The 20242-nt window shown below is 40.0% G+C and overlaps 1 long non-coding RNA gene across 1 annotated transcript in view; it reads left to right on the top strand.

Moving 5' to 3' along the window:
• Nucleotides 1-461: 461 nt before the first annotated feature.
• The window catches only part of LOC113965071, a 28810-nt gene continuing 9029 nt past the window's right edge, over nucleotides 462-20242 (top strand). The window contains exons 1-2 of the long non-coding RNA XR_003533424.1: nucleotides 462-533; nucleotides 11843-12025. This is a non-coding gene — a long non-coding RNA (uncharacterized LOC113965071). The remainder of the gene's footprint in view (nucleotides 534-11842; nucleotides 12026-20242) is intronic.

Here is a 20242-nt window from a genome sequence, read left to right as displayed (position 1 = left end):
GGAGAAAAGGAAAAAAAAGTTTGTTTTGAGGACTAAGTTGAGGTTAAACAGATTGTCCCAACCAAGCCAAAAAAAATTGTTCAGTAGGTATTTTTAAGCCAGGTTGGCCACAAAAGATCGTGCAAAATATTGAGTCTGAATTTAACCAAGATTTGTTCAAAACATTGCAGTGGGGAGACAAGAGGGCTGATAGAAGGCAGGAGTAGAGCCCTGCTTTGCTATCATACCCCATAACTCACTGCATTGTCAACCTCTTAAAATAGTAATGATACTTGACCCTTATTAGTATTTCTGGGCAATATATGAGCTTGAGTTTCCTTGGGTGAAAGCTAATGCCTTAGACCACCCTTTAGACCACCATTCTATCTAGTTACAGTACATATTAATGTTATTCTTGGGTCATTTAACTTACTCTCAGTGAAGAGTGGAGAATGGTGCTAAGCTGTAAATCAGCTCTGTCCTGCAATGGATTTGTGCCATAAGAGATCATCTTGAAAATTCCAGCCTTCCCTGACCATGGTAAAGAAGTTATGGTATGTAAAAATTCTGCTAAACATAGCTTGTTTCATTTTTGTGCTTCTCTGTTTCTCTGCGTGATGAGGAGATGTTAAGACTCGTTATGGTGGACAGTGCATTGAAAAGGAATATTGCTATAACAAACCCCCCAGGGCTAAAACTTTTACCATATGAGGCTAAACTCTCCATCTTTTCTAAAGGTAAGCTGTGGCAGTGAGGAAATTATTAAAGAAGGCCACTGATACTGTGCATAAAAATTATTTTTTTAATCCTCAGGGAAAAAGAAATGAGTTCATAAATGTATTGTGCTTAAAAGGTATCCTCTGAGTGCCAGTGTTCACACCCCAAATGACAGACTGAAATGTTCAGTGGCATTAGTCCATTTAACTAAGTCCTGATTACTTGAGATGAATTCATTTAAAAAGCAAATGTACTGCTACTCCCTTAGCAAATGTTTCACTAACTGTTTCTTGAAATCATAAATATTTTTCCACACTGTTCTGGCAAACAAATAATATTTACCTTTAGCTTCCTAGAAAAGATTTACAGATAAGTCCCTAGTCTGTTTTGCAGATGTGCCTTGGTGAATTTAACAGTAATATATACTGTCATCACGGTTGTCTTCAAATCTTTGAAATCACTTATGCCTTTTACAATACATATTTAATTGAATGTCTAGCTAGCAGATATGTATATGTATCTCACATTTGTGGGTGGGTATGTGTGTGCCTAATACATATATTTAGCACTTAAACATGGTACGATGAGTGATTGAGAAATGCCTAAGAGAGAGATATTTTATACATGCACATACAGTCAGTAAATGCGTAATCTCCTGAAACAGCCAGAGACAGGGAAGAAAGTGGAGAGACATCTGCAAATTAACAAATCATCTATCTTTGGGGTCATTCACAAGTTAGTTTTGCAGAATAAGATAGAACAAAAACATAATTCTGACGAGCATTTGTTCTGGCTATTTATCATATAAAATTGTGTAACAATATTAGACACAGGACTTTTTGCTCAGCTTATTCCTTATAGTATTACCATGATTTCACATCTTGGTGCAGATGTTTTGTGCTGAATAATGTCCTTTAGTTGACATTTGTGCTCTTACTGTCGAACTTTTAAGTAGCCGTGATGCATATATTCCGTAGGAACACTATGTGGGGGACAAGGAGAAGGTAGATAAATAACAAAACCTGTTTTAGGAAAGGAAACTTTAAAAATCTCTTCCCCTCCTGCCTAAGTGGAGGATTTCCCACATTGAATTTTCTATTTTTTAATAGCTACTTGTAATTTAAATTATTATTCAGTAATATAGGCTTTTGAGGAAACCTGAATATTCCTGGGATTTAGTTAGTCTTTGAAAGTGGAAGCGCTTTCCTGCTGCAGTGAGAATGGTGTGTCCCTCGGTTGAGATATATACTAAAATCTATTTCACATTGTGCGCTTATTGTTAATTTTATTGCTTGAATTGAGCAAACGGTTGTATTTATACCTCAGAAGGCTATTGTTGTTAAATTAATTTAACTGTTTTGAATCTCTTTTTTCTATGTTAATTATTTAAAAACAAAATCAAAAGTCTTAGAGGAGCAATTTACTTTTGAATTAAGGCTAAAGACAATTTTAGGTTAAATAAAACACAAATTAATCTGCCATCACAAAATGAACCTTGTTTAAAAAAAAATCATACAATCAGTATATTGATTCCCTCAACGCATATTTTTCATTTATTGGTATTATAAGATTATGCTTGAGCCTGCAGCAAAAGAAAAAAAAAGAGAGAGGTAGGAAAAAATTGAAACTGTGCACAAGTATGGAACCTTAGCTTATTTTTTTCCTGGCAAAATATTTTTAAAAGTATGCCTTAATTTGGAATTAGTCACATTAATTCTAGACTTTCAATTAATGTCTTTTTATACTTCCAGCAGTATTACTTTATTTGTATATCTTTAGACAATTGCCAAAGAATTTTCAGGAATTTATACTAAATTCTTTATAGAACATTTGAAAAAATATATAGTGAAAGCACAGTATATAAGCATTTTAATCAAATTAATAAATTTTTCATTTGTAAAGCATTCTAGATGTTCATGAATATGTTCCAGCATGAAACTTCTGTACAATTTGAACAAGTTTGTAAGGGATCAAATTCCCCCCTGGCCTAAATCCACTGAAATCAGTGGAGTCATTTCAGAGGAGAATTTCATTTCTCATTACTCTGTGCATTTTTCAAATCTGCAATAACATTACACATGCACTTCAGTTCCTTACATTTAGAGAATGGATTTACAAACATAGCAAAATTATATTTTATTCTGTTGTGGGAAAAAAAAAGGGGGGAGGGGGGAGAAAATAAAAATCTTATTTCTACTATTTTGTGAGGTTTTGGGACTAGTTCACATTAGACAAAATCCCCAGGAGGCTCAGCGCATATTCACTCTTAGGCCAGCATATCCAATGCACTCTTTAGTCTTAGATTAAGGAATTAAAGCACTGCAAATGAATTTCACATCCAAAATCATTCAATTTGTCCCCTTTGTCTTCTAGAATCCTAAGCATATGGGACCACACTAAGTATAGCAAAAATAGCTGCTGCTATAATCATAATTAGTACCTATTAGCCCTTCCTAGGTGCAAAACCCCAGTGATGAGAGCACAGCACGAGAACCTAGATAGAAGAGGATTTGAAGTCTCTGTAGTACAGGATTGTTATTGCTGCCCTTGCAGGTTCACCAAATGCAGCGAGTGAGAGGGAATTGCTGGGCTTGGGAACCAGATCCTACGTGCCTTTCCCATACACACAAAGATGTACAGACTGAGATCTTTTTTACCTCCTTGCTGAGGCATTTCTTCTTGTCCAAATACACATTCTATAAAAACCTGCTTATATATTTCTAAACATTTTTCAAGGGTAGCATTATTGATTTTTAGTAGCTTGGGTATTAAAATTTGCTTATCAGGATGGTGAAGACACTTTTTTGTTCTTAGTCATATAGTGGATAGCAGCTGTTTTACACAGGCTGGAGCAGCTATTCAGACCAACTTAATATCTGAACTTTTTGCTGAATTATTTTGGTGGGCTTGTCTTTGATAATATATACAGGTTGGATGCAGACTTCAGACTCCTTTCCACAAAATGCTGAAGTTATAGGCAATAACAGATCTGAATGACATAGTCAACAACAATTAAAAACAAAATAAACCCCTGACATGTAAATCTGGAATGAAGTTTTTCTGCCTAATGATATTTTGAAAAATGTCTGCTTTTAGATCTAGAATGAAAAACTCTGTATGTTTACATTAGGGAGCCACAAGTCTCATTCTCAAAAGCAAAGATTCTAAACTGTGCATGGAAAATCAGCATGGACTGATATGTCTGCCCGCAAAAAATATGCCTCTTTATGTATATAGGCAGCATTGTACCGAGCGCAATTCTCTTCGGCAGCACGTGGGGCTGCCTGAGCTGCAGCGAGACGAGCTTGAGATGGGACTGTTCGCTCGATCGGGAGTCAGACCCAGCCTAGCAGCGACACAGCACCAGCCTGTGCACAGTGCAGGGCCATCCCATCCCCAGAAAAAGGGTCACAGGAGCCCCGTAAGCCCTGTCCCCCCGCACGAGTTCCAGGGCACAACACGGGGCAGTGCTGACACTGAGCGGGGACCTCCCAACTCCCTCCTCCACCCGCCCGGGCGGCATCAAATAAAAATCCCATCTCCCTGCCCGAGCTCAAACATCTGACCATTGCAAGTAGTTCTCAAAAATCTGAGGCTGTCATTTTGTTCAGGGCTTCACGTTATCCCTCTTGACTTCAAGCATAAAATCAGGTGAGAGCCAGAGACAGCTCATAAAAGTGAAGTCATATGCGATAAGAAGAGTATAGATATCATAACCTGAGTGTGAAGGAGAAGGGAACAAGGTTATGATCATTGTCTGAGGAGATCTGTTCAAACAATGTAATAGAAAGCTGCCCCCTTTAAATAAACATTAAACTTTTGCTAGAGGGCTACAATTTACAGTTCCAGCATGATCTTTTGAGGTGCTGTGAATACATTTAATATAAAGATGTCTATACAGCTTCCCAAATACAAGGCATATCTTGCACCACAAGCTCTGCAACTACTTTTTTTAATCAATAGCTCATAAGTATTCATTGAAAGATTTGTTGGTATTCTATCCACTAAACTTTTGGGACAATCACTACAGCCATATTAAAATCAACATTTACCTTTGAGTATTTTTTTGAAAATGATGAAATAATGGGAATTTTAAAGGAATTTTTAATTTATTACAAGAGAAGAGTTGGATATATGCTATATATGCTGTTATCAATTTTTCCACATAATTAACCCAGTGGAATCTGTTAAGAAAGCAAAGCAAAACTCTGATTTAACAGCCAGGTCCACCACATGAATATGCAAAGGAGACAAGGGAAACTTTACTTCCGAGTCCTCTCTCTGCAAAGAGCTGCCCAGCCCCGACCCTCACCCACAGCCCGTTTCTCCCGCAGGCAGACCCTGCCACTGCCGCTCATTTTCCTTCAGTTATCCGAGGATGCAGCTTAGCTGGTCACCTAGATTTTCGAAGAAAAATATTTTTTAAAAGGTGAAAGCTTTTCTGAGTGTGGAAACATTTTGATTGCTATTAGAGAAACCACTACTCAAAGCCTAGATACAACTAAAAGACTGAGTACATTTTTATATACACTAACTGGTCTACATGCCTGAAAACGTGTCATCTTCATTATGATTTACTTTGTAGTTAAAATAAAGCACAACGTTTTCTCCAGAGTGATCTTTATTGCATTTACTGCCTGAAAAAGATTAATTTCATTTAAATTTTTTAATAATATATTGTACAAGCCAAAAAAAAAAAAGTAGATACTGAAAGGGCAAAATAACTGACATATTGTATACAGACCTGTGTACCAAGTTCTAAAAGCTTGGACAGACTCAGACGATTGTGCTATATTAAAGTCAGTAATTCACAATTCATGCATATCTCTTGATGCAAAAGTTATTACAGTCCCTATTTTTTATTAAAAAGATATGAAGGTAAATGGAGATGGAAGGGCAAAATTGTTAAAGGAGTTATGGAAATTGACTGATCCTTTCTTGGCAGTATCAGCTCAAGAAGAAAAGTGTCATCCACCCCAACTGAAAACCTCAAGCCTAATATCCCACTACTTGGGAATTTTCCCCTATTGAGTAACACTGGCTCAGCATTCCATTCAAAACAAGTCTCGTCCATAAGATGAAAGCCCCATCTTGTAGATTGACCTGTTCAGAGTGAAGAGGCTGCATAAGGCCTCCATGCAGCTCCCTGCATCCAGAGATGTTTCATTACTTATGCAAAGCAGACCCATATGGGAAGTGGTCCATGAGAGCAGCCCTGTCGCAGCCTTTGGGCTCAGAATGTCCACCAGGAGCAAAGCCCAGAGGTCCACGTTCCCCCAGGGAGAGGAGGGAATTGAGGTCTCCCTTCCCTGACTCTGCATTTGGGTAATGAGTATAAAAACCCAACCTGACAAACCACCCCCTGATTATTTGCTGCTTCTTCTTTCTCTGCCAACTCACTCAAAAATCTCCAGCCACACAATTCAAAATTATTCAATCTTAATTTTGAAGTCAGTGCCAGGTAACCAAAATACATTTTTTTGGCTCATGTCCTCCTTTCAAAAACAGTTCGCTCTGATCTATCTAAGTCTGTCTCGCACATGTTACTGGGCAGGTTTTCTAGTCTTGAACAAAATAATTTGGAGGTGGTTTTCAGCCCTGCCCCATACATTCCCAAGCAGCTCCACCTCCCAGGTGCTAAGCTTTCTGCTGCCCAACTCAATTTGGTTGCTGTGATGGATTTTTTCCACTGCTTTGGAGCACTTCTACTACAAAAAAAGTCAACTGTGTCCCTTGTGACTTCAAGTATCAGCAGGGATCTCTGAAGGTGACTTACACCAACAAGTATGTTCTAGAGAGACACTCATTTGGCAGCACTGTGTCACCAATTAGACTGGGAAGTTTTTCCACAGTTTCATACCATTTTCCATATCACTCTGTGTGCGAAGTTCACTGCAAAGGTGTCTTCATGCACTGGATATTCTTCGTGTAGTTGCATTGTCCAAATGATTTTTTACTTGAATGATATATTTCCCCAAAGGAATAAAATAAAAATAGACAGTACCACAGTAATTGACAGAGTCCAGGATTTTGCTGCATTGTCATGTATTATAACTGTATATTTGTATTCTGTCCAGGTAACTTATTCTACATCAAGGTTTAAAGAAAGCATAGAAAAAAATGAGAGGAAAAAACCATATACGTTAACTATTTTTCTGCTTTTCCCTCTTCCCCCTCAAGCCTGAGGAGGCTCAATACTATGGTACACACTTGGACTAGGTCACTGTGTGGTAGCAAGTAGGGGCTTGGGGACTTCAAGAGCTGGCTATGAGCTGTGCTGATCCACTCACGTGGTGTATTTGGGCTCAGTGCACCTGGTGGCTGCCATCTGTTTTATTTAACTACATAGTAAGAATTGGGTTAAACTGAAGCAAAGCAAATCCTAATGTGCATTATGGGTTCTGCCTTTGGTTTGCTTATTTCTTTGCAGTTAGAAGCAAAGTTGAATGAAGCGATTATGTTTAAACAGACGGATTTCTGAAGTACATTTTGGGAGATTTGCAGAAATCTTTTAAGTGTGAATGTAATGTTGTCCACAAAATTCAGGCATGGCTCTGATTTTAAATTTTCACAAAAGATGGTAGTTAGGTTGTTAGTTTTGGTCTGGATCTCATTCAAGTTGAGCATGATTCAAGCTCCTTTTAACAGATGACTCCTGTCTCCTGAATTTCAACAGCAGGCTTTAGAACATCTGTCCTGAACCAAACTCAACATGAAACGTGGCTTAAGGGTGACGAATGTCCTCTAGTAGCTGAGGTGTGGCCATCAAATGCAGTTGTATTTGCACAACATTGGCACTGAAGATCTGACCTCATGACCAATGTTTTCACACAACACACTCTCTTCTGACTTCATGTTGAGTGAGGTCTTCGGTTTCTCCAGAAACTGTGAGACTCTGTGTTGTATATATACACCAGAGCTGCCTGGAAAGCCTTGGTAATCTAAAAAATTATTGTAATGTTTCCTTCCTTTTATTCTTTCCTTCTTCTTTTTTAAAACAGGAACTTTGAAATTCTTTTTTTCAAACTGTAAAACCTCTTAAATCTACAAAACCAGAGCTCTTTATTCCCAACCACCTAATATAATTATACACTAAACTGTTTTGCACTCTTTTATTTTATTTATTTTTATGTATATTACTCAGAAACCATCAAGTGAGCAGAAGCATAAAGGCTGACATTTACCTACAACCAAATATACCAGGAGTACACAACATTGCAAAACTCCTTTTGGGGTGCAGAGAGGAAGCACTGCCAGGAGCATGCCATCCCCAGCCCCATCCATTCCTCAGCTCCCTACTTGAAATGGCTGCTGGCTGATGTGCCCATTTGTGGGGTTTTGTTGGGAAATTTTGTCTTGTGTGCTAAAAGCTGGACACAGGGACCTGACCTCACATGGGCCATGGAAGAGTCATGGCAGAGAACAGCTCGGCCCATCAGCACGGAAGCAAACATCTCCAATAGCACATTAACTGCTCTATGAGTCAGGTAGTCCAGCAGCAGCCTCTTCCCCTAATTGTTTGTCCTCTGTAATTAATTAAAGATGAACTGGCAAGTAAACCCCACACTCCCAAGTTTTGAATGCATTCAGCATCCAGAGCTGGCAACTCCTCTCCACCAGCTCTCTAATAAATACCATCCATAGAAGTTTTGTGTGTAATTTCTGTGTAGGCTCAGCTCGGGCTGTGCTTGCAATACAGTTTCCAGCTGTTCAGCTCCAATTTGTGCAATGAGCAAAAACCATTTATGAAGCTTCAGCAGCAGTTTATAAATAGTCACATGATAAACAGTGGGTTGTGCTGGGTACAAGAAAACTCAGCAGAGACATCCCCACAGATAATATTATTGCTTATTAGAAGCTAAAAGGGGCCTCAGAAATGTTTCCCAGAGTTGCAACTTTCTGCAGACCAGTACCCTCCTGTGCAGGCAGGGCCACAGCTGGGCTTCCCAGTGCCTGGGGTGGCACCAGGGCTGGCATGGGATGTGGAGAAAGGAGAAAAACCCACATCTCATGGCTATGGGGCATAAGTAACTATGGCAACATGAGGAGCCCCAGTGCACCTACCAAGCACCCTGCACCCCTGCCACTCAGTCACACCCTGGACCCGGAGGTTCGCTCCATCCTGGTTCACCTGAAGAGCAAGCAGCCAGTCCCATGCTGAGCAAATCCTGAGAGTCTTTCCTCCCCAGCACCAACAGTTTAAAAGACACTGCATTTAGATCAAAAAATCTCTTTTTTTTTGCAGAGGCCAGCAAACAGCCATCATCTGCGAACAATGAGAGCTGTCAGGACGGGGGAAGGGAGCCAGCCAAACTGTGAGCACAGGCTCCAGAGCTGATGGAAAAAAAGGGAAACACTCCTCAGGAAAATTTTGCCCTGAAAAACACAAACTTCATTAGCTGTAAATGAATGCTCAGTCTATTGAGATGTGTTCTGTGCCCAGAAAGCAGTGTAGCAGGGACAGGTGACCTATTTTCCCTGGAGAGGAGGGAGAGGTTGCTCTCTATTGATCTCACCTTTCCTCTATCAGTTTATATATTAGCCTCTATGGCCTGTGGAGGAAGCAGCCAGTAATGGAGTGAATCATTCACAACAAATAAATCATATGACTAATTTAGCTTGTTTTTCTTCTTGTGGCTCTTCCATGAACAGATCACCATTTCCCTAAAGTTATTAATTAGTTTTATATATCTTGCAATTTGGGGGTGTTGTTTTCTTTTTCCTCTACATTTTTAACTCCTACAAATTAGCAAAAGTCTATTAGCTTGGTTATGATTGGACAGATGAGTTCCATGAGGCTGTTCCTAGCCCCAGCATGGCCGTTTCAGATATTTGCATCAATAAGCAGAGAGAAAACTTGAATTCTGTAAACTGCTAAAGCCATTTAAAGACTCTACTAAAGCCAGCAGAGTCCAAAGTTCAGCTTCTACAGATGCACATGTCCTTCATGGCAGAGTCTTCCAATATGTCTTTAACACAAACACCTACAATACCAGCACAATAGAAAGAAAAACGTAACATTGCTAAGATTAGTGTAAGCATTTTTTGCTGCACGTGGATTTTAAAGCCAGAAGGAACCATTAAATCATGTGGTCCCAACCTCCAACATGAGTCAGGCCATAAAATTTCATCCCATATTGAGCCTAATGACTTGTATTTACACAAAGCATACCTAAATCAATCTATATCATATTCTGGCTAGCACCCATCTCAACAAGTAGTTGGGGTGCTCCTCATATGTGGGGTGATGTCACCTAGGGGATTATTCAGCTTTATCTCTTGCTAAGATGATGGCAAAACCAATGGAAAAAGCTGCAGTGCTGGATTCAAATGAGGTCTGTAGGATTCGCACTCCATGGTCAGCATCAAAACGGATTGGGGAAGCCTGGTGTGTGCTCCAGCAGCTGACTGCTGGAGAGTGCAGAAGGAGAGGAAGCCACAGGGCTGAGAACTGCAATGGGACTGGTGAGGTCTTCTCTCTCAGGAGATGCCTGTTTCCCCAGCAGAGCAAACCAGCGGAGCACAACACTGATGGCTTCAGGCCTCAGCACCTGCCCGTATTTCTTTCTACTTGTATGTCCATGTTTATGTTTCTTTTGCTTGCTCCACTTGAGAGCACTGCACCCTTTCATGAAGATCTGATGTACACAAAAGAACAAGCCTGAAAACAAACAGACAGCAAATGCCACCCAAACTAAAGCACCACCTGCAGCACAAAAATACCAGGCAACTCCCACACACCTCTTCCCCCACCCACCACATCAATGGGGAGGCTCCGTGGCAGATCACAGTGCTCTGTCTGCTAGCAAGCCCCAACACCCAGGCATCAGGCAGAGAAAAGTCCTGACTCCATAGAAAACAGGGAAAATCTCCCATCCTTGCACTGCGGGAGCTCCAGCTCAAGCGCTTCCCGAGCAGTTGCTGCAGGGAGAACTAAGAAAAGGAACAGTGTCCTGCCACGCCGGATCTCAAGCTAAGCAATATTGATGAGTGAAATGATGCAAGCTAATTGCAAACTGATGCAAGATGCAACTGAGTGGTGCGATGCTGCTCTGCACGAAGAGCTGCCCGAGGTGCTCACACCCAGCTCCTGCACAGCCACTGCTCGCTGAGCAAGTGCAGCCCCTCCTAAAAGCTGTTTCCTTTCCAGTCTGGGCTCAACATGTAATCACTGTGAGAAATGGCTGCAAGAGTCAAACTGATCAGAAGCTGGGCTCCTCCCGCTGAGTTCTGGGAAACTGGCCCATGGCCAGGTCATACTCAAAAGTAGACACTATCCTTCCTCCTTTCCCCTTAAACACCAACAAAGTGTCCAGTGTACTCACCTGACAAAGTGGTTTAATACTGTTGCAGCAAGGTGTTGCAGTCTTCTGGGAAGTCCCCTTCTTCCAAACCCTTATCCCAGTCTGCAAACCAAGCTTACGAGACAACAGCTGACATTTCCTATATGAGTGCAAATCAGGGCTCAAAGATGAAACTTAGGTGGAAGCAAAAGGGAATGTAGCTCAAAATAAAGGCAGAGGAGGAGATTAAAAGCCACTCTAACTTACACTACTAATTGCAGCAGTATCTTAGATAAGCTAATGGAAACCACATGTAGCTGTGACACCTACAGTGTGACCAGCTGCAGAACAGATTTACCTCTGTGCACCTGAGGGTGCAAATGAGGATGTTTTGGGACAATAGCATACTATATGTCCTGGGCTGAAATAAGAGGGCTTTTCCTCATATTTTACCCTAGATTGAAGGAAAAAGAGATTACTTATTCCAGAAGGGATCATAAATATATGTGTGTGTGTATGTGTATATACACACACACATATATAAAAATATAGATATATATACAGAGTGAATCCCAAATAACTTTTCATCTTTTTGGTTAGACCTTTTCTTAATTTCCAGCTGTCTTGTGTAGACAAGCCCTAATGGTAGACCCAACAAATTCCAGAGGTCAAACCCCATTCCTGACTCAGTCTTTTCTTGAATCATTTGACCAAAAGTACACCTGGTTACTCCTTCATTCCTCCAGTTTCAATCGCTTGCAATGTGCTACTTAACCATCCTTTATCTTTTCCTGTTTAAATGCTGTTAAGGGTTTTTTTCCTAACAAATTAAATCATGTGTTTAATTGTTTTCCCCATTCCAGCTTAACTTTTTCCTCTGTTGCTTCTGGGAAACATCCTGTTACAGGAGGATAAATGACAAACACAGTGTGCAGGACCAGATGTGTGCCTTCAACACCAACGGGATGGATGAGCCATGAACAAGCCACCACTGCAGCACAGCAGCAAGCCACAGGAATACCCCAGCTACATGCTTTTATTCCTCAGTAAGTACTAGGTTACTGAAAGCAGCTCAGCCTCCAGAGAAAGGGAAGATTTAGGATGATCACAGGGCTTACAAATTGGTTCTCTGTTTTATCAGAACACTGTCAGGAAGAAAAAGGTAGGAGGAAATGCTAGATTCTGAATTAAAATATGTTTTTTAAGAGTTTTTTCATCACACTTTAATTTTTTTATTTTGGAGTAAGCAGCTGAAAATTATTGCACAACTGTTTAGCCATGTCTAATTTGGTAGTACATTAGACAGACTTTCAGCCTAATACTCTTGAGTCTATTGTAAATACTCGAACATTCCAGTCAACCAGACTGATAAAAACAATTTAACGGGGCTATTGGCAAGAGTGATCTCAGATTTGCTAAAAATCATGTCTATGTTCACGCATGCAAAGCAGCACATTTTCACTTACCAGACTGACTGATTGACTGGTGAAAAATCGTAATGCAAAATAAAGCTACTGATACACATTGAGATTCTGAGATGGTTCTTAGCTAGGTCTTGTGGGTACAAAGAGCATCTAAAAAATCTGAAGATACTTTTAAGTGCTCTCAGAAGTTTTTCTTGTAACATAATTGAAAAAAGGGTCAGTCATGGTTACAAGATGAATGCTTCAAAACATCTTTGAAGATGCTTTGAAGATAAAAATAAGCTCATATTTTAGGGTGCTTTATGGTGAAAATAGAGTGCTGTGTTATTTGGGGTATGCTAGAGTTTAGTGAAAGCTAAAGAAATGTAAAGATTGCAGGAGGTTTTTAAAAAGTTATATCAAAATATATAAAGTCCAGATAGTCACAAGATCTGAGACATGTGGGTATATCCCTTTGAATATCCTTTTGGCAATTAAGAGAGAACTCTTGTCCTGTGTTGTATAGATGGAAGTGGTGTTTCTGGTAATGCTTTCATTGGTTTAGGTGACATGACGTTATTAGAGCAAAAGATCATGAATTAGTGATCTTTATGCAAAGAATACAAAATTTCATAAAATAACTGCTCAAAGTCTAATTCACAAGCATTTCTTCCAAGACCAAGCTGTCTATACATTGAGTTAAAATGTAAGTCATGGAGTTATTTACAATACCCCGTTCTTGCAAAAACTCCTCAATATCAACACAGCTCTGGCATTAACTTTCTTCATAAAATTAGGGCCATGGAATGCATTGCTCATTATCCCTGGAAACTGTTCCTACCACTGCTAAGTAGGTGTATTTTGAGAAAATCTAACTGATACTGACCTGGACATTGTTGTCTGTACTGGGTTTCTAACTTCAGCACTAGTGTGAAAACCTTGTGAAATGGCCAAAGTTACACACCAAAAGAAGAAAATTAAATTATCCAATTTACCACTAACATAACTTCAGGATGTCCTGGCTATTCAGTATTCTATACTAAGCAGATATGTATCTCAAAGCTGGCTGTAATATGATATGTCAGAGATTTGCTTTTTGAGTTCAGAGAGAGGACAGATTTCATTGCAAATGTCCAGAGATTCAATTTATGGTTTTGCAACCTGACTAACTTGGGCAAATTAGGGGATTGAAATATAATGTACTTTGGTGGCTATAAACTGCCTGGAAGCAAACTCCAAGTGTGGTCAATCATGCTATGAAATCCCTGGTGGCCAAAAGTCATCTGTGGTTTGGGTCACCTCCACACTCACTAGCAGGCATTTTACTACCTGTTCTTCAGTTTATTTGCATCCATAAATTTCACCATGATGGTGAATGTTAGTGTTAGTTTGTTGTTCAATACCTGGTCTCATATGTGGGGCAAAGATGAAGCTGTGTCTGTGAAATGGTCTGGTTTTTGCATTTCTTTCAGTCTCTTTATCTTAAACTGATGTTGTTCAAACCCTAGTATGCATTTTTCTTATCAATATACATGCTGCTGCTAAACAGTAGACAATAAAGATGCATTACACCCTTAGTATTTCTCAGACGTGATACTGTGAGAGATGTATACATTACAGAAATTCTTTGATGTACCTGATGTCCTCTTGCGTATCTTGCCCTGTGCTTGTCTTTATTTCCATGTGTCCCAGTGAAGGTTTTCAGCTAGTGGGACTCAAGTCTCACACATCTTTTGCCTCTCCAAATTAGGCAGTCAGTATCAGATGGACTCCCATTGGACCTTCTTAGGGCTGGCACATTTGTTCCTCCCAGGTCAGCAAACGTTCCTGGAGATCTCCTGCACCCACATCTCCCACCTCTGCCAGGGGCCAAGGCAGACTGGACGTGCTTAAGGGAGTTCATGCTTCAGCTGATTCTGCTGCATTGCCATGAACTACCAGACATAAACCACACACAGCAGCAGCCCAAGAAGCAGCCCTCAAATAACCTAATGTTACTCAAATAACCCTAACTACAGCACAGCCACTTCAGTCACTACCTCTCTATTGAGATTAATGTGCCTGAGGTATTCTTAAGAAGAGCTCTTTCTACTGTTGAAACTTCTGCTTATTTTGAATCTTTTTTATCCCAGCATGACTTCTTGGTAGCTTTGTGTTTAAGAAAGCTGCTGTTTTTGCAAAGGTGAAGATGATATTCCCAGCTGACTCTAACCAAAATAATTCAACAGCAGATATGAAGCATTCATCTGACTTTTACTTTGCCTCTGGACATAGAGCTTTATGGTGGTTTAACAGCAACCCCAGAGATCCCACCCTAGGTTTCATCTCCTTCCTTTTGCAAGCCACATCTTGAGGCAAGTGAAAAGGCTTAGGGACTGACTGTGCACCTCCTCCATTGTGGCCCATTAATACAGATCAGGACTATTTCTTCTTTGATCTCCTTTGTCTTACAGCAACCAGATGTAGGCTCCAAAACAGCAAAAAAATGAGCAACGCCACATTTATTCATTTTGCCATGAAGCGTTGTCTTTGGGGAAACCTTTGATTTGTCTACAGGTTCTGAGTCTGGCAAAAGTTTCAGTCCTGGGAATAGGCCTTCTCTGTTTTCACTTCACTCTTCAGCATTTATGATTATGTTTTTGGTGTCTGCAAATTTTGAAGTCCCAAAGTCTTTTTTTCCAGTTGACCCGGCTATTTTCTTTCACTTTCTCTGCTAATTGTTTTATGTAATGTTATGACCTATTCTAGTATCCCCTTAGATTTCTCCCAAGAAATTGTCTTAGTCAATGAAATTAGTGACCTTAATTAGGCCTTCTAGTTTGGAAGGCATTAGTGACATTGGAACAGGGTGTTTCTGTCTGATTACATTAGTTAGATCAATTTAGAAAGCAAAAGCAATGTGAAACCAAACTCTGTGCTGGTGGGAGGGAAGCAAGGAATGGGGGATCATCTCTATTTACCTGATAACATTTCCATTGCTGGGCATGCTGACACACTCTGCTGCACGTATCATGCACCAGCAGTGGCTCCACTCTGTAAAGAAACAGCTGTGATGACTTTAGAGATGCCTAATTGATAAAGCACTTTGGGGAATCTATCATCCCATGGAAAGACTCCAGTAAAAGCTCTTCCTTCAACTTGTTAGCTGCAAATGAACCAGTTGCTTTGTTCTTCCTTTTCACTGGCATTGCAAAATCTGATATACTGTACTTGGGCTGTCACCATCCCTGGTGCATTATTTTGGATTTCTCAATAGTACTATAATGCTTTTTGATGTTTCTGATACTGCTGTAATTTTGCTAGATACACAGGTTTCTCCCTCCATTTTATCATGTGCACACCCTCTCTTTCTGTATTTCTATTGTGTCTCTATGTCTTTTCATGCCAAAGAAAGCCAGTCCATGCAGTAATGCCATGGAGTTGAGACAGTCTCTTTAAATATGCTTCAGTCATGTGCTCCTCTTTAAACACTGATTTTAGCCAAGATCTTTCCTAATTTTAATAAACATGAACTACTTAGTTCTGAAACAGCTTCCTGATTTGTGAACTGTTCTCAGTGACATCAAATTTGTCCAAACAACCGGTTACAAATTATTCCATCCTCCCTGCTCACAATATACTCTTTTAGCCAGAGATCTCTCCTGAACAATCTTTTGGTGATTTCAGTCTGTATGGCACAGCACACATCACTATGATGAACTGCTCACAGCACAGCCATCCCCTGGGCTCATGCCCCAGCTGGCCTTGTGTGGTAAGTGATGGAGCTACACAGGCATCCTCACTGCTGGCCCCAAGGGATGGTTCACCGGGAGGAGACAGGGACTCTCTTTGCCACATCATCAATGTGTGCAGCATAGGTGAGCTTCTTCAAGCAGCCTAAGGATGGGCTAAGAGAGAACCGAGGTTGGGAGTCCGTGCCTTCCCAGCTGCATCTTTCCTACCTGCCCATCTCCTCGCTCACACCACTCGTGGCTGGACAAACCCAGCAGCAGCACAGCTGGTGGTCACTTCCCAGTCACTCACAGTGGTAGGCACAACAGTATATGTCTGGAGCATGGTGCCCAAACTGCTCAGAGGATCTGGGAAGCAGAAGTTAAGGTGTCCTGAACCTTTGTAGTGCTTGCCAAATGCAGCAAGCTGGCACAATCTGGGTGCTGTGGTTGCATTCATGTAAATCAGGCTAAAAGGATATTTTCACGTCACTCTGTACACAGGGAAGTAAGAAAAGAAATTCAGGCCTTTTTTTTTTACTGTAAATATACCTAGAAAATAAAAGCCAAGCATCATATATTTGAAGAGGGCAAAAGGACCACACTACACATTACTGTACCAGGGAGGCTCACAAGTCCTTTTAAATTCTTAAACAACCTGGCATGGTTTATTTTGAGAATTGAAAGCTCTGCTATCCAGAGATCACTCTTTTCCCTCCTCTAAGAGGATTTCTAAAAAAAAAAAAGACCTTGCCAAAAGCAGCTGTCGGCTAATGTAACACACAGCATCAGTGTGAGAATGGATCCATGAGTCCTGGCAAAACCACAGTCCTTGTCAGGGACCTTGAATGAAACTGTCCCAGGGAATCTGCAGAGCAAGGCTGCATATTTAGGAAGCTCAAAAGAGAGTCAAAACAAAACCGAGTGGAACAGGAAAAGCAGCACAGACATGTCAAAGGGCTGCCCACATGGCTCAACCAGAGGCCGACCCAAAGCTACTGCCACACAATTGCTTGTGAAGCTCACAAAGGAGCCAGATGCTCCTGTCAAAATTATACCTTCAACAAATCTACATGGGAAACCTGCCACCATCCTGCCTAAAAGGAAGAGAATTGATACCGTTTTCTTGACTAAAATAATATCTTTTCAGTGAATTAGCTGAAGAAAGAACAAGCACTGTTTGTTTTGGACAAGTATATTTCCAAGCATGTCATCCCCACAAAAGATCTTTCTTTTGCTCTACTTTCATGTGACCCTGAAAGCAAATATCTGATGGATATGATCAGGCTAGCTCCACAACTCCAAACAAGAAGAGTGAGCTGGTAGCAAGTGGGGTTCTTCTGTTGCTCTGAGCTAATAGATATTAGGAAGAAAAATGCAATTCTTGTCTTGGCTGGCTTTGAGATGTACTTAACATTTCATTCACAACATGCTGCTTGTAACCACAAAGCTCAACAAGGCAGTGCATATCACTGGCCTGTTTCAGAGACAAGAGGAAAACGCGTTGCCCGAGGTCTGACCGCATGTCACAGCAACAGGGGCGCAGACAGTGAACCTGAATCTCAGCCACTGGGCCTCATCACTCCAGTCCTTCCCATGGTGTTTTAAACATTGATCAAAATTTAAGTTAGTAGAGGGCATGCCTGAATCAGCTCATGGTCTCACAGCTTGTCCTGCTTCTCATATTAATTGTTCTAATTAGCTACTCCACAGGAAAATATATATTGGCTCTTTCTTTATCTCAGACTTGGGGCCAAGCATGATCCAGAAAAACAGTCAGCTGTGACTTCATCCCAGAATATGCCACACATCTAAACTGTAAATATTGCAGCTTAGCTCTCAGTTCAGAACACGGGTAAGCGAACTCACCTAGTGTGACGGGGTGGTTTCCTTCTCCTTTGTTTTTAATTTCAGAAGAGGAACATCTTAATAAAGCTTACAAAATCCCACGAACCACAGCACGCAGAACTGCATTTCTGCAGCCATGTTGAGTCTGTTCAATTCTGGGTACTAGAAGAGGAGGAGATATTGCCAACAATTCAGCCTCATCTTCTTGGAGACAGAAAAGCCAAATAAGCTCAAAACTAGTCTAGGAAATTTGGTGGGGCAAAATGTTTGAAATCAAAACTCAGATTTGTACACTGTACTTCACAACATATAAGAGAGGATTTTTGGCACAACCTCATCTCAGCTCTTCTTTATATTTTAAATTATTTTTCAAAATGCAAACATTTAGCATGGGGAAAACTTGGCAGTCGGTAAGTACAGTATCTGCCACACAGAGTGTGCTTTATGCATTACCTATCTATTAGATTGTGTGGGCAGTGCACCTACCTCATCTCTGCTTATAAAGTGCAGATAGTTTAACAGGTAACTAATAACTGAGCTTAGCTATGTGGTCTAACAATTCCCATCACTCAGTCGTGTCCATAATCTCTCATGCTGCTACAGAGCTGCACTTTGCCTTCCAGTGGCTTTTGCCCTTGCCAGAACCTCCAATAATTCTCTATATGGGAAAGAGACATTAACTGCCAAGTCTGGAAATAACTACATGAAATATTAATTATCTATCTTGAAAAAATCATAAATGCTTGATGAAGAAATAAAAACATTTTGTTGATAAACATAGACGACGCAAAGAATCACAGAACTGAAGAAGAGTGAAACAAACTATGCATGTTAATTCATCATTGCTGTTAACATATAGCTCATGTTTGGCTGGGTTTTTTGACTTCTTTTATTCATGCTGTAATGGTTTCTTGTGGTGGCAATAGAGATTCTGATATTTTAGAAATTAAATTAATAAAAATAATAAATGAAGGATTTGAACTTAAGTAGAAAAATATTTAAGCAGTCAAATATGACCTCAAGTCATCATTATCTTGTAAATTATGAACACCTGAAAAAAAATTAACCTGTAAATTTAGATGGAAATTTAGGGGGGAAATCTCTTACATCTTTTCATTCAATATATCTGAACTAGGTGCCTTCTAATAATTTCAAAGACTATCTCTGGAGCTCTTGTGGACTGAAATTGCCCACTTTCAGTTGGTCACTGAATCTTTTAAAATTTTTATTTTTAAAAAAGTGGTGGAGAAATAGACGTGGAAAGATATTGAGCAGCAAAACAAGTGTATGGGTGTTTGTAAGAACAAAAAGATTTCTGTCAAGCTTCATATGTGTACGGAAGGACTTCTGTTAATAGAAACAAATCCAGAAAATTGCAGCTGAACTGACAAGAGTCTTGCAAATGCTTTTCGTTTCAAAATTTGTTGATAATTAAAACACAACAGCAATTCAGTTAATCTTGTAAGGGAAAGACAGACAAACAATATAACTGTTGGATGCTAGATAGGTAGATAAACACCTAAAAATGAGAAAGTTATTCCTAGAGGAGGTAAAGAGGAGCAGATTAGAACTGAAATATTTCAGCAGAAGCTAAGCATGTCCTTGACAAAAACATTTTTCTAATATTAACTCTATACTGTCCAAACATATTCTTTCAAAATCTACACAATTTATTTGTCGGAATAAGGCCTTCAAAATCACTTGTGCAAGATTGATGTAAAGGTATCTGGGTAAAAGTGTACCACTCCATGAGTTTAACTTTTATCCATAGCTCCCATCTATGTTACCTCTGTCTTATTTAGTAGTTGCAAATTATTTTTGTAGAGAAATCACATCACAAGTGGTCCTTCACAGAAAATGCAAAGAGAAGATAGTTTTTTATTTGTTTTTGTCCACTTGATCCTTTTTTTATCTGCTGTAGCAGTGTATGTGTGCCTGTGCACATGGATGTTTGCAGGCATGGCAGTACATGTGAGACATAAGACATTCCAAGGCCAGCTGGGAACGAAGCTGGTGGCAGGGACAGCCGTGGTACCACTGCCCATTTCACAAGTGGGGCGCTGCTCTCTTCTGCTCCACAGCCATTCTTTACCTACATCCCACACAGTAATGCAAGTTTATGCATTCTTATAGACTTCTTTGCACGTTGTGTGTTAACTTAGCATTTTATTGATCATTTGGGAGCAGAATGAATGCTAATCATTAAGTTTTATATGAATGTTTCTATTACATGAAGCCTTATAGCACATGTGCTGAGTTAAGGGAGGTTGCCTATGTAAATGAAAGATAATTCCACATTAAA

This window comes from Neopelma chrysocephalum, unplaced genomic scaffold (genome assembly GCF_003984885.1).
Source record: "Neopelma chrysocephalum unplaced genomic scaffold, ASM398488v2 Primary Assembly neopelma1_44, whole genome shotgun sequence".
NCBI classification, from domain to species: domain Eukaryota; kingdom Metazoa; phylum Chordata; class Aves; order Passeriformes; family Pipridae; genus Neopelma; species Neopelma chrysocephalum.
Note: the sequence above shows the minus strand (reverse complement) of the source record. Positions and strands in the feature narration are given on the sequence as shown.